This window comes from Pipra filicauda, unplaced genomic scaffold (assembly GCF_003945595.2).
Source record: "Pipra filicauda isolate LSUMZ 115617 unplaced genomic scaffold, ASM394559v2 scaffold7_size6619720_pilon, whole genome shotgun sequence".
Lineage (NCBI taxonomy): Eukaryota > Metazoa > Chordata > Aves > Passeriformes > Pipridae > Pipra > Pipra filicauda.
Genome location: NW_024104976.1, coordinates 2117907 through 2130802, shown reverse-complemented (window position 1 = coordinate 2130802; position 12896 = coordinate 2117907). Strand labels below are relative to the sequence as shown.

The following is a 12896-nucleotide window of genomic DNA, read 5'->3' as shown; positions in this document are numbered from 1 at the left end:
ATGAAGATTTGAAGATTAAAGTGTCTAGATTAAAGATTAATGTGAAGTGCACTGGGAAATTGTTTGATGTATAAGGAGCTATATAGTATATTTATCGTGCACTTTTCAAAACTGCCTGAGGGAATTAGACACCCAGTTCTCTACTTCTCTTTGAAAATCTCACTCTAAGGAATTTGTTTTTATATAGTGAAAATGGTAATATTTTCAGTGGGAGCTTGAGTAAAAGAGGAAAGGAGAGATGTGGAGACCCTCTGTATTCATCTAGGGCTTGATGTTAGCTCTTTGCACTTTTTTCTTGTTTTGAATTTGCTCTGTTATTGTACAGAGGCAGCTTGGATTTGAGTGCTATAAGATCATAAAACTGGCCTGACCCAAGAACATTTCTCCACCTGCCTATATATTTCTTGTCATCAATTCCATTTCTTTGCTTTCACTTTAAAATAGTTTTCATGTTCTTGTAAACAGAAGTAATTTGAATAATGTATAAAATAACCATGCAAACATGAATGAAACAAATGTATATATGTACATAATGGTATTTACAGTATAGTGTGCAAATTTATGCAAAAATAAGTATGTTATACGTGTATTTTGTAAAATAATCCTTTTGCTAGACTTTTTCTCAGTTGTTTTTCTGTCTGGAAATTGCAATACTTTAATGAAAGAAACGTTCCACATATGGTAGAAATTACAAGTTTGCTTGTCCCTGAAGTGCTGCAATACAAATAAGCTGTTAAATGCCAACTCTGAATGTTATTTTTCAGATGTTAAGAGAGATAATCCTGTACTAAAACTATTAGGAGGCAAATTTATTTGAACTTCAAAACCCCTTTGATCTGAAAGGAAAATGAACTGTGTATGAGCGTACACTTCGTTAATTTAGGGTTGGCCAATTGTGTGTGGTTTTGTTTGTTTGCTTTTTTCCAGGAGACGTCTTTCTATTGAAGTTTATTAAAACTTACTGCAATTTACTGTTTCTTATTTTTCTGGTAAACTCTGTTGGGCTACTTTCATAAAAGGAGAGTTTCTCTATAGAAAGTACCCTGTGGGAATTGGTATTCAGGTTCACAGTCACTTGAAAAGTCAATGTGCAGGTGTGTTGCGTCCAGATCTATTGTAGTGGTCTTATCATTAAACCTGCAGTAGGCATTTATAAAGTAAGGCTTAAATGGGTGCTGGGAAAGTGTGATTAAAAATAATCATCTGTCTGATGAATATTTTCCTCTGACTTTTGGCAGGGTAACCCATCTGAATTCGTGCCAGACTTTGCAGAAACACTGATGCCAGAAATTTAAGGATCTTCACGTTCGCTCTCGGTGGTAAGTCTAAAGATGCCATAGTAAATCACATTAGAATATTACTGTTTTCTGTTATGTTACACTGAAACTGAATCTGTGTGAAAAATGAAGTACTTTCCCTTGACCAGTACAATGGTAGCAAGATATAAGAGCATATATTGATCTGCAAGAGATTGAGCTCAGGACACAAGTTTGAGCAATTTTCGTCTGACTAAAATCAAAAGGCCTTTTTTACTGTCCTCTCTACTAATGTAACTGCTCTTGGAAGGTTTGACATTGTACATTTTGAAGAATGTAACCATTGGCCAGACTCCAAAGGGAAAGTAAAATGCGCAAAAAGGAAATTCAGTAGCTTCTTCTTGCTGAAAATTCAGCAATAAGTTGTGAAATTACAAATTATTTTCTCTTCTGATGCTTTCTTTGTTGTAACTAGTCTGGTTGCTCAAACCTTGAGTCAGATTTTCAAATGCTGCTGTGGAGAACTTGTGAAGCGATGTCATCTATGTGCATCTTGAGGCACAGAATTTCTGCTGCAGAGATAAATTCTCAGCTTTTGTAAAAGAGAAAGGGAAGAGAGATGTATTTGTACATCATCTGGAATGCACTTTCTGTGGTAGTTAGGTGGTGTGGAACAGTTCTTTAAGAGGAACTCATGTTGGTGTGTAAGTGTTCAGCTTTTTCAGGAAGAAAGACCTAACTTTTAGGTTATAATATTGTTTGTGATAATATTGTGGTCAGAATTATTCTCACTGTTATGCCATATACCTTGTTGAGTATTTTGGGACCTGGGGAAGTAGGAAGCACTGAGAGGAAACCACTGCCTGCTCTACTCCTCCACTTAGCATCGACTGATGGCCACTGACAGAGGCAGGATTTAGCCCTTTGACCTCCCCTGGCCAGTCATGCTCATGCTGCTTTTAGATCACTGTGACAGAGATGTCAAGTGCCACCACTTCCCAGTCCTGCCAGTTGCAGGCTATTGAAGGATATATCTTTTTGAATTAAATTACACCACAGAAGCTAGAACTCTTCTGACATGGAAACAAAACCTGTATTCAGAATTCCTCTAGCAATTTATTGTCGTTAACCAAGTAGTTCAGTAAAATCTCTGCTTCAGTTTAAAGATGTATTCAACAACAATGGCATTCCTATTCAGTCATGTTCTTTTCATACAAAAAATGAACATAATACTGTGTTATCATGAATCCTCAAGACAGATTACATTTCATTATTGCTGGGTGACTTTTATAATGTGGGAATGTGTTTCTAATAAAGGACAGTATCTCCCTTAGAGCATACTGTTCTAGCAATGTTCTTTATTAGAAATAAAAGAATACAGCATTCATATCATGTTACTTGATCACATAACCAGTGTGCAGAACAACAAATTATCAAGGCAGTTTGTAAGGAAATAATATGATACTAACAGCACTATTCTTAACTTTTCAAATTGTTATTTGACACTACCAAATTCTATAAGCACCATGACTTAGAGAGCTGAAAGTCAATGCTACTTTGACAGACAGAATTCATGGAAGCCAGAAGTGACTGGTACTAAACTACTAGATCTTTTTCCCATGAAAAAAAGAAGACAGCAATGATCTAGCAAAGGAAAACAAGAGAGCCTCATTTGTTGTGTCTTAACTGAGGCAAATGAAAATCCATTGTAAGTCATCTGAGGCTCAGCCCTGTGACAAAACTCCCATTCACTTCAGCAAGAACCTCTCGGATAATGGACATTTAAGCACTAAAAATATATAACTGGGTTAGATAAAGTCCTTTAGGGTCTAGGAGAAAAATTTGGCCAACCAGAAATACATACAGGGAGAGAGAAAGAGAAACTTCCATATTCGTATTATCAGTAAATACACAGCATATGCCTCTGAATGAATAATGACCTTCAGGGCATACAGATGACCAGCTCACTTGTTTAACTGTTGCAGAGTTTAAAAATAGTTCAATATTCTGTGCAATTAAGGGAAAGTGTTTATATGCACATGTGTGTTAAAATGAGGAAAAAAGACAGTGTTCCGTTTAACTGCATTTCTTTATTTGACCATCCCTTCACACTTCATTTCAGCCTTTATATGGGTTTTGTGTTCAAATTTTATTATATTTTCTTCAGGCAAGAAAGATTTTCAATGAGAAGTTGATGAATGTCCATATTAAATTGGATCCCCTTTTTTAATTAAGTTCATCTAAATTTAATTTTGCAATTTTACTTCAGTAAACTCATCTAACTCCAGATGTTGAATGCGCTTTTTCTATTCCTTCTCTCACATAATTTTACCTGTAAAAGATTTATGACTTAGAGAGGCATTTCTGAATACTTTTGAGTGTTTTCAGCACATGTTTCATGGATGGCCAGTACACATGACCAGTTAGCATCCAAAAATACTGCTCCACACCCAGGCTTTCTTTCAATAGGTTGTTACTTTTTTTATTAGCTCAAACTTTAAACAAATCATCAGTTTTTAAAAAAGCATTATCAAAGCATTTCAAATGATGAGGGGTACTGTGTTCTCTAGAGATTTTAAAGCTGAGAGAGAAGTCTTCAGAAGCTACAGGAATATGTAAGAAAAAATATAACTAAGAACAATTCACTTTGATTAAAGAAAACCCCAAACAATTTACAGGGGTTTGGACCCTTTTCTTTCATTACAACTGTGGTGGTGGATTGTTTGGAGCTGTCAGCGTGTTATTTGAACTTTGTAAATGTGAGAAACATATACTGAAGTGCTTATTGGTCTTTAAGATTTCCATATACTTTTACTAATTTCTCTAACATGAGCAATGACATTGCAGATTAACTATCCCTGCATACTTTTCATACTCTGTCATGACTTCTGGATCAGTGTGAATGGCTCTTATTTTAAGAATTACCCGGAATTAGCTCCTTAAATCTGGACATATTTAATAACTTTGTATGTGACACATATGAGGCATTGTATCATGAAGGCTCTGGTTCTCATCAAAGAAACAGACACCCCAGTTAAACTTTCCGATAATATTAAAAAGAGAATAGTCTGATTGTAAACAAAAATATGGTTATATTCTTTATTTTTTTCTTCACAATGAAATCACTTTCCTTGGGATTTTTTGCTGATGTAAGCCTTTTGATATATTAATTTGAGTTATAATAATTAATTATTTGGGATATATTAATTTGAAACATTTAATAATAAATCAAATTTTGAACATTAGTGTCAATTCAAGGCTCATAGGATGCAAAGTGCTGTGAACATGACTGGCAATCTGTTACTCAAGGTTTGTTTGGAGGTTTCTTCAGAACAAGTAGAGTTACCACTACCAAGCATCAGCAATGCTAATATGAATCAACTTCTCTATTTTCTCTTTTTATATTCCTGCAAGCCCCCATAACACAATGTGGCAGTTACTAAAGATTCTGAAGAGGTGTTGTTATTCCTGTAGTCCGTGTGTTAGGAAAGGGAAGGAATAAGTGACCCAGCTGAGAGATGTCAGTGCCAGGGCAGGCTGTAGAGCAGTGTCTACAATGACTTCCAGAGGCAGTGGAAGAAATCAGTTGGGGGGAGCATCTTCAGTCAGGGCAAGACCATAAGCCCTGGAAATTTGGCTCTTCTTCTGTGCTCAGGTCATGTCTTTCTGGTGAAAGATGACCTTCTAGGGAAAATCTCACTTCTGTGAGAGTTAGACTTGGGCATCTTTCTCATAACACATTTTATTACCTTTATATTAATTCATCTGTGTTTCCTAAAAGGACTTTTTTCCATTCATCAATAGCAGGTGTGATTTTCCCATAATTTTAATTTTCCCCAGAATTCTTAGTGATGCTGGGCTAAAGTAACTGCAATACATAATGCAAAGCAAGTATGCACCTCTCTCTTTTGTCAAAGAGACCCAAGTAGCTCATTTAATTTCTAGCAAAAGAAAGAAACTTAACAATCCTCCACTGGGTGAAATGCTTCTGAGCTTTAAAGGCTTCCTGTGGGAGTCTGCATGGCACCCAAAGAAGGAACCACTTTGAAATTACAAAATGACACATTTTATGTTATTGTTAAATTGTTGAGATTTTCTATATATTTGCTGAGATTGTAACCATACAGGGTGTTTTCAAAGACACTAACTAGAGAAGGATGTGTTAAACCTCCATGGTCTTAAGAATTCCTAATGACTGCCTGCCAATACGGCTGAATCCTGCAGAGTAATGGGGGGAATGCCTACCATGTAAATATAAAGGGGGTTATTTAGAAGACCCAGTGAGCTGTGAATTATTGCCTAGGTTGTCACCAAAAAAAAAAGGAAAATGAGTTGTGAAGAGGAAAGAACGTGTACTGAGTTCTGAATAGCTCTGTAAGACTTCCTGAGATAGATGGGGAAACTTATATACACTCTCTGCAAAAAGAGTTATCTGTTCTGTCAGATTGCAGATGCACCAGCCACCTAGACTACTGTGAAAATCCCATTAAAGAAACAAAACTGGGTTATTTTTATGCCTGACAAATGCATGGATCAGAAGAAAATAATAGTTGTTCAATAACTCAATTTAGGATCTGTATTGATCTGGTTTCTGGTGAAGTCAGTGGGAATGTTTCCACTGCATTTAATGGGACTTGGGCTGGACCCTTGGGGAGTTAAAGAGTTAAGAGCTGGATTGACAGTAGAGGTAGTAGGGGTCACCTTCCAAGCCTGTGTGTGTTGTGATCATTAGCACAAAACAACTGAAATCATAAATGTGGAAATACTTCTAAAAAATATGTCACTTTATGTGCTAAAGCTCATAATCCATATCCCAAATGGATAATCTGAAAATCTATATTGTGTACTTGTATAAGATTACATACATGCAAACTTTTTTTTAATGGGAAGAATTTCACCTAAATTGTGAAGCTCAGCTTTCTGTTCCCTTCAGGCACTTCATCACAACTGAGGCAAAAAAACCCCAGGGTAGTAAGATCTAAACAAAATGTTGTTTCTATTATATGGAATTCATACAATGTCTATTTTTTGTTCCATTATATTGTGACAGGAACTTACTTGCTCTCAGCATTGTATCTCTTTAAATGGAGCCTGTGAGTTTATAAGTATGGTGTCAGAAAGAGCACAGGAAATTAAAGAAACTTGTGACAGCTGTGTTAATTTTTTAGAGCTGGTTCATTTAAGCAGATCTAGCTGGATATCTTGGTTTTCAAAATTGAAGCTTTTTCATTTTTAAATCCTGCTTTCAGTAGAATAAATAAAATTTTATACAAGCAAAGACTAAGTAAAAGGGGAAGACTAAGACCACAGGAGTACTCAGACCATAGAAAAGCGTGTTTTTCAAGTGGTTGGTCTTCTTTTTCAATGAAAAGAAGTTTGAGCTTTTATTGCTGAAAATGAACAGCTGAAATTAACAGGAAAAGTAAATGTTTTTATATCTACATCTGAAGGAGGAGTAGAATTCTTCAGATATCTTGGTAATTGTTGTTAAGGACTTTCTCTGCTGAGCTGAGTGGTTCTAAATTAAATGATTTGTTTTTCAAATGAATAAGATTTTCTTATCAGTCAGCTTACATGTAATCAACTTAAATGCAGTTTTAGAAAGAGATGAGCCATGTCACTGTAATTCCCAGGATGAGAAATGAATACCTGATGAACTTCATTCTTCCAGGATAAAAAATAATGCATTACCTTTTTTCCTGGCAATTCTGTTAAGTAGCAGTTATGGTGTGGGTTCTGTGCAGGGCTAAGGGTTGGACTCAATGATCCTTGTGGGTCCCTTCCAACTCAGCATATTCTGTGATTATTGTTACACAGAGAATATTCTCCATACAATATATAAGCATACTTACTCTTCTTGAGCTGTAATTTCATTAGTAGTGAAATATCCCCAAATATGTTGAAGTTTTTGCCAAGAGAACTGTTTAAGAACACCAACATTTAATTAAAGATGACAAATTAGGCTAGCCAGAAGGTTTTTGAACAAAACCAGTGGTATTCAAATGTGAAGTATACACATATACTTTTTGTTAGGTTTCACCTGACAAAGGTAAATGTGAAACCAGGTAGGCTGAAAGTAAACCCAGGCCCCAGAGAGGAGGGATCTATGGTAGTAAGACAGAGTGACGTAGTACAGAGAATTTGGCATTAAGCTGAATTTAATTTCCTCCAAATAGACTGTGAGATGACAAAGTCCATGAGAGATCTTGGAAAGGTATGTAGGCAACTCTTTGGGTGCCTTCCATGCAGTGTGGGTTAGTCCTTTACTGTTAAAAGAAGAGTAAATTATGGTGTCTTGAAAAGAATATAAAAGGCAGGTCAGTAAGAAAAATCTTACATGACACTATGGTGCTTCATGGCTGTGTGTTACATGTGCAGGTAGGATCTCTTCAAAAACAATTCCCCCTTTTTATGAAGGTCTGAGCTAATGGCCCACAGGATCTCCATATTATGGAGTGATGGGATGATACTGTATTCCATAAAAATGGAATCATTCTTCATTCATGAGAATTAATAATACACAATAAACTCATTAACTAATTTCTTTTTTTCATACTAAATGTTCATAGTCAAAGTGCAAACAATAAATAGTAATTAAAAACATAAACAAAACCAAACAAAGAAACAAGGAAAAAAACACAAAAACCCTACTGGTCCTCCAATTGTATCTGTTACATGCTAGTGCAGAATTACTAATGAGAATATGTTTAGGTATAAATAAATCTTTTATCCTCATTATAACTCCACTGTGTTCGTACAGTGAAGTCATCCACACAGAGCTGATTATGGGTTGAAAGCCTCAATAGCCTCTTTTATTTATAATAAATATTGCATACTAATGTTAACAATGTCATTGTGCTATGTCTCAATAGAGGATTATGACTTCATGTAATGTTAGCTTGATGTCTCTTCTCTCCTGTAATGGAGTCAATTTTCCTTACAAAGGAGATGAGAATCACTTATTCACAAATCTTGTAACAAATATTCTATGTGCATACTATGCTAACCCAGTATTAAGGTGGCACAATGAAGCTCAAACCAGGAAACAGAGTTGAAGTTCAGTGCTTAATCTTAATTTACCTGTGTTACATGCACTCAAATGCACTTTAAAGTTAGAAATCTGTATTTCCCCCCCAATTATTTGAAATGCGAGTAACTGCATTTTCAGGTGTAATTCCACAAATAGGTACGTGGAATATTCCTAAAATGTGCATGACTATAAGTAACATAATCAAGAAAATTATTTTGTGGCACACAGCTAGTGCAAAGAAAGGATAAGATGTATTTATATTAATGAGCAAAGAGTAAAGCAATCTTCTGTCACATACCAGAGACAAACGGCACGTTGGGGAATAGGAACCCATCTCAGGCAGCACTTATGCTTAACCTCAATTATGGCATCAACGGGACCAGTACAATTTGAAACACTGTGGAGAAAAAGGAACTAATGCATTGGCATTAAGACTCCATATTTATATAATAAAGAAAAATATTAAGTAAACTATAGCACAGTCATTTGTGATACATGAATGTAGATGTCGTGTAATATTAACATAATACAGTTGGATGCTTAGCTCCTGAATGCCTTCAAAATAATTTATCTGAATGCTCGTGAGGGAAGTTCAGGCTAAGATGAAAAGCATAAATCCACCTAACAGCTAACAAATAATTCACATTAACAGAGGACATGTGCAGAATACAGGATTTTTTGATAACTAAAGAGCAAGATATTACAGTCTTGTGAAAATACCAGCTCCTATTAGTGCAAATTTGCAACTTAACATAAAAAATAAAATTGAACAGGAATTAGCCTAAAACAAAACCCAAGTAGAAACTGAACCTTTTTTAGTGGAATTGGACATCTCTGGTAGGAATCAATTTCAGAACCAATGCTATCATTCCAGGTTTTCACATCTGTATGAAAAATAGATGTCACGTTGTGTAGGCCAGTGAAGGTACTGAAAATACAGGGATACTTCTTATGGAGAAAATAATGTGTGATATTTGAGAGACTTATTTCTCACTTAAACTAAACTCATGTCTATATTTTCATTAGAATATCACTTCTAACTGCAGTGTAATCCTGCCTGATTTGTCTGAAGATCCTGCAATATTTTTATCTATGTTATAAACATGTTACTCAAGAGCTATTATTTCAATTAGTAATTTTAGGAACAGCTAGCTAGATTGTCTTTTTTCTGCCAATATAAACTTGGAGGTATTCCACTCTTGTCTGCATCATCTTCACATTTACACAATGTATATAGAGGATTAAGCATTTGCCCTCCAGTCTATGTTAAAGTTTAACTGCAAATTCATATTTTTTTAAATTTTCTTTTATTTTCATATTATTGTGTACTACCCCAGAATAATTTTAAACTACAAAATTATGTGAATTGTGTTGAAATGAGCAAAAGAGGGGATATGTACATGACACCCTCTGGCTGAAAGAGAAGATGGGCTCGATGGCCTCCTGTGTGCACAAAGGAAATTGGTTAGGAATCACCTGATATTTTTTACTGTGGTCAGTGTGGTGACAAGAGCATAGGATTGAAATGAGTGTGAAAGAAGGGGAGTAATGAACAGAAGTAGTTTCATCTTGTTGACAAGGTAGCATTTCGGGGGCAGTGTGCAATGCTTTTGGTGCTCAGGTAGAGCAGGTGTGTTTACCTGTGGAATTTGTTACCTCTGTGGTACTCGCTCAGCTAAAAAAATTTGGACTTTGTTCAATTAACTCCAAAAGGACAGGCCTCTGAGTCTGTGGAGGGCTCACTGTAGGATTCATGGAATCTTACAAATTTCTATTTTCTTTGAGTCAGTTTTGTGCCACTTTACCCTAGTGGGGACTGTTCACCTGCTTGCAATCAGGGATGTTCTAAGTGTCTGCAGGATCAGAGCATTTGATCAGAGCACTTTGGGACACTGCCCTGTGCTCAGGGCAGGCGGGGTCAGGCATAAGTGCATTGAAGTTTTTAGCATGATGTAAATAACCAAGACAAATGTAAGGCTCTGTAAACATCATCCATTTTCACAACATAAAAAATTGTAAATGGGCTTTCCTTTGAATTTTACAAGTACCTGCTGAAATCGTGTAACAGCCCAGCACAAAAGCTGCAGGTTTTGAGATTTAAAAACGCGTGAGAACGGGGATTTTTGCTGAGACCATATTTCCAGTTTATGGGCTGCATTTCTAACCGGACTTGCACCTGTTACAACAAACAAGGGCCAAAGCCTCCCCCTCAGTGAGGGTTCTGCAGGTTCTCTCTGGTCATCTTGGGGGACATGCAGGTAGGAGCCTCGATTGGAAGGCCTGGAGCTCTCTCCCAGTGCCAGAGGCCTGTTCAGGATTGTCCCTGTCCCACCCTGTGGAGCTGTGGTGTGTGCAGCAGCCTGGCAGCAGGGGCGGTGCTGGGCTCAGATCACAGCCTCCCTGCAGTCAAAGCCATGCATCAAAGGAGGCTTTGTAAACAGATAATTAACTTCATGTTTAATTATATGTCCAAAAATTGTCTGAAAATTGATGTTCCAAAAATTAAAAATGAAAAACTAATTCAAAAATTTGAGCTGCTCTGACCATACTCATTAGGAAAATCCTCCAAAAGAATTATCTCTTCAATAAATAAACCTCCACTTCTATAAATAAGGAAGGCATATTTAGATTACAGTTCAACATGGAGGAGAAATTTGGCGAATCTAATGTTTTCAAATCAATTTGGTATGTGTTAGGAGAATAATGTCAGTGGAAAGGTTGCTTTTTATTTTTTTTTCTTTAAAAATGTAAAGGAGAAGGAAGAAAGTTGCCTTTGATAAACAGAAAGGCAGTGCTATAAATAGCTGGAGCAGCGATAAGGCAAAGAGCTTCTAAATAAATGAGGTGTGAAAGTTGGTTTTTTTTTAAACTCCCAATGAAAGTTGTGTATTCATCAGAACAGCTTTAAATTCTGTGAAACAGGACAACAATATATTTTACAGTTTTGAGCAGGGAAGCAGAGAGTCTTGCCATAACAGAATATGTACTACATCCCTGCAAAGAAGACAAATGACAATATCTAAAGTGATTTCACCTTGACCAAAGGAATTCTATAAGACAGAAGCAATTTTGATTTTGCCACAGCAAAAGAACATTGGAATCTGGAGTTTGATAAAACTGTTCTGTTGGCTGGGAAGTTTGCCTTTCAACTGTGTTTGATGTGATATTTCATTCATTTTGCCAAAATATTTTATGCCAAGTATTGCTATTAAATCTTCTATATTGCAGAGATTTTTGTCAACAGGCATACAAGGATTGGGTTTTAAGTGGAGTTAATCATTGAACTCGGAGAAGAGAAACAGTGGGGGAGTTCTTCACTTGTACAAACAAACCACCATGCAAGCTTCAGCCATTTCTGTAATTATTACCCTCTTTTCAGAATAGTGTAGGTAAAATATAAAATCTGGCTCTCTCTCTGATCTCTATTCATGTTTAAGTCTTGTAGAACCTATTAGAAGAAATGGATAATTAAAACAGAAAAAGCCATGTATTTGCTGCAGCTGCTGGTGTATTGAATCTTTTGAAGTCTGCTTTAAGAAATTATATCTAAACGCTTCTTTTGGAAGCCTGTTTTTTCTGACTCTTTCAATTCTTTGTAAATACTATATATCATTATAATGAGAGATTAAATGTTAATCCATTTTGCCTTTAAAAAACAAATTTTAAAAGGAAAAAGGATCCCCACAGAATAACGTAGTGCTCTGCCTTCTTCCCTGTCCCCTCCAGTGTGTCCGAAACAGTCACTTCTTTAACTAGTATTTTTAGTTGGTGTTTGTGGTTTCATTTTGCTATTTGATTTACATTGTAAATTTGGGCATCTCTTGAATGCAAAGGTAAATATATATTGCAAAGGTGTGGTTTAGTGTTTTTGCTGCTACTGTGCACTCAGGTGTATGCAGTCACTGAGTGTAGATTAGCCCCTTAATGGGACCTGCTAATAGTTGTAGGCCTTTGGCAAGTGATTCCTTCCCATGCTGGAGAGGAGAAGTAAGGGCATACCTGTACATGGGTAATACTGAGTAATGTTTAGCAGATATTGCTGTGGTATTACTGAAACTCTAACTTATAATTCTCAAAGCAAGATCTATGCTCCATCACCAAAAGCAGTGAGGTGTGGTAGTCAATTGTGGTTGGGACGTGGGAGAGAAAATCTGTGTCACAATCCAAGATAAGAAATAGATCACAGCCTGACAACAGGGCAGCTCTTGCTACCTAATGAAGCTATAGTTCCTAATGAGCTTGTCCTCCTGAACCATTGAGAATAATGGATCTATGCAATTCTGGACTCCTTTCCCCATTTCACAGAGCCCAGGCCCAACTGGGAGGCTCTATGACATTTAAGGATGACTGCCATTTGCCATTGCTGACGCTTCAGTTAAAATGATTTGTCCTTGTGTTTCTTATTTTCCATAGTAATCACTGCCATAACTCTGTGTCCAGTGGCGTTTGACTGTGAAAGTGACACCCACACTAAGGAATATGCCTAGAAAAGGAGCAGACAACATGGAAAAGTGTTGCTAAAGTAACATCATCCTTGATGGGTTTGTAGCACTCTGTCCCAAGCAGGGATAAAAACTTGCAACGCAGACCAAAAAGTCAACATGCTCAGG

At 36.4% G+C, this 12896-nt stretch overlaps 1 protein-coding gene across 8 annotated transcripts in view; it reads left to right on the top strand.

Annotated features, from left to right (window-relative positions):
• The window catches only part of SEMA6D (semaphorin 6D), a 216872-nt gene that overhangs the window by 82812 nt on the left and 121164 nt on the right, over nt 1–12896 (top strand). For all 8 annotated transcript variants that reach the window (XM_027732036.2, XM_039390129.1, XM_039390130.1 and 5 more), the window contains exon 2: nt 1239–1319. The gene's annotated coding sequence lies outside the window, so the exon portion shown is untranslated. The remainder of the gene's footprint in view (nt 1–1238; nt 1320–12896) is intronic.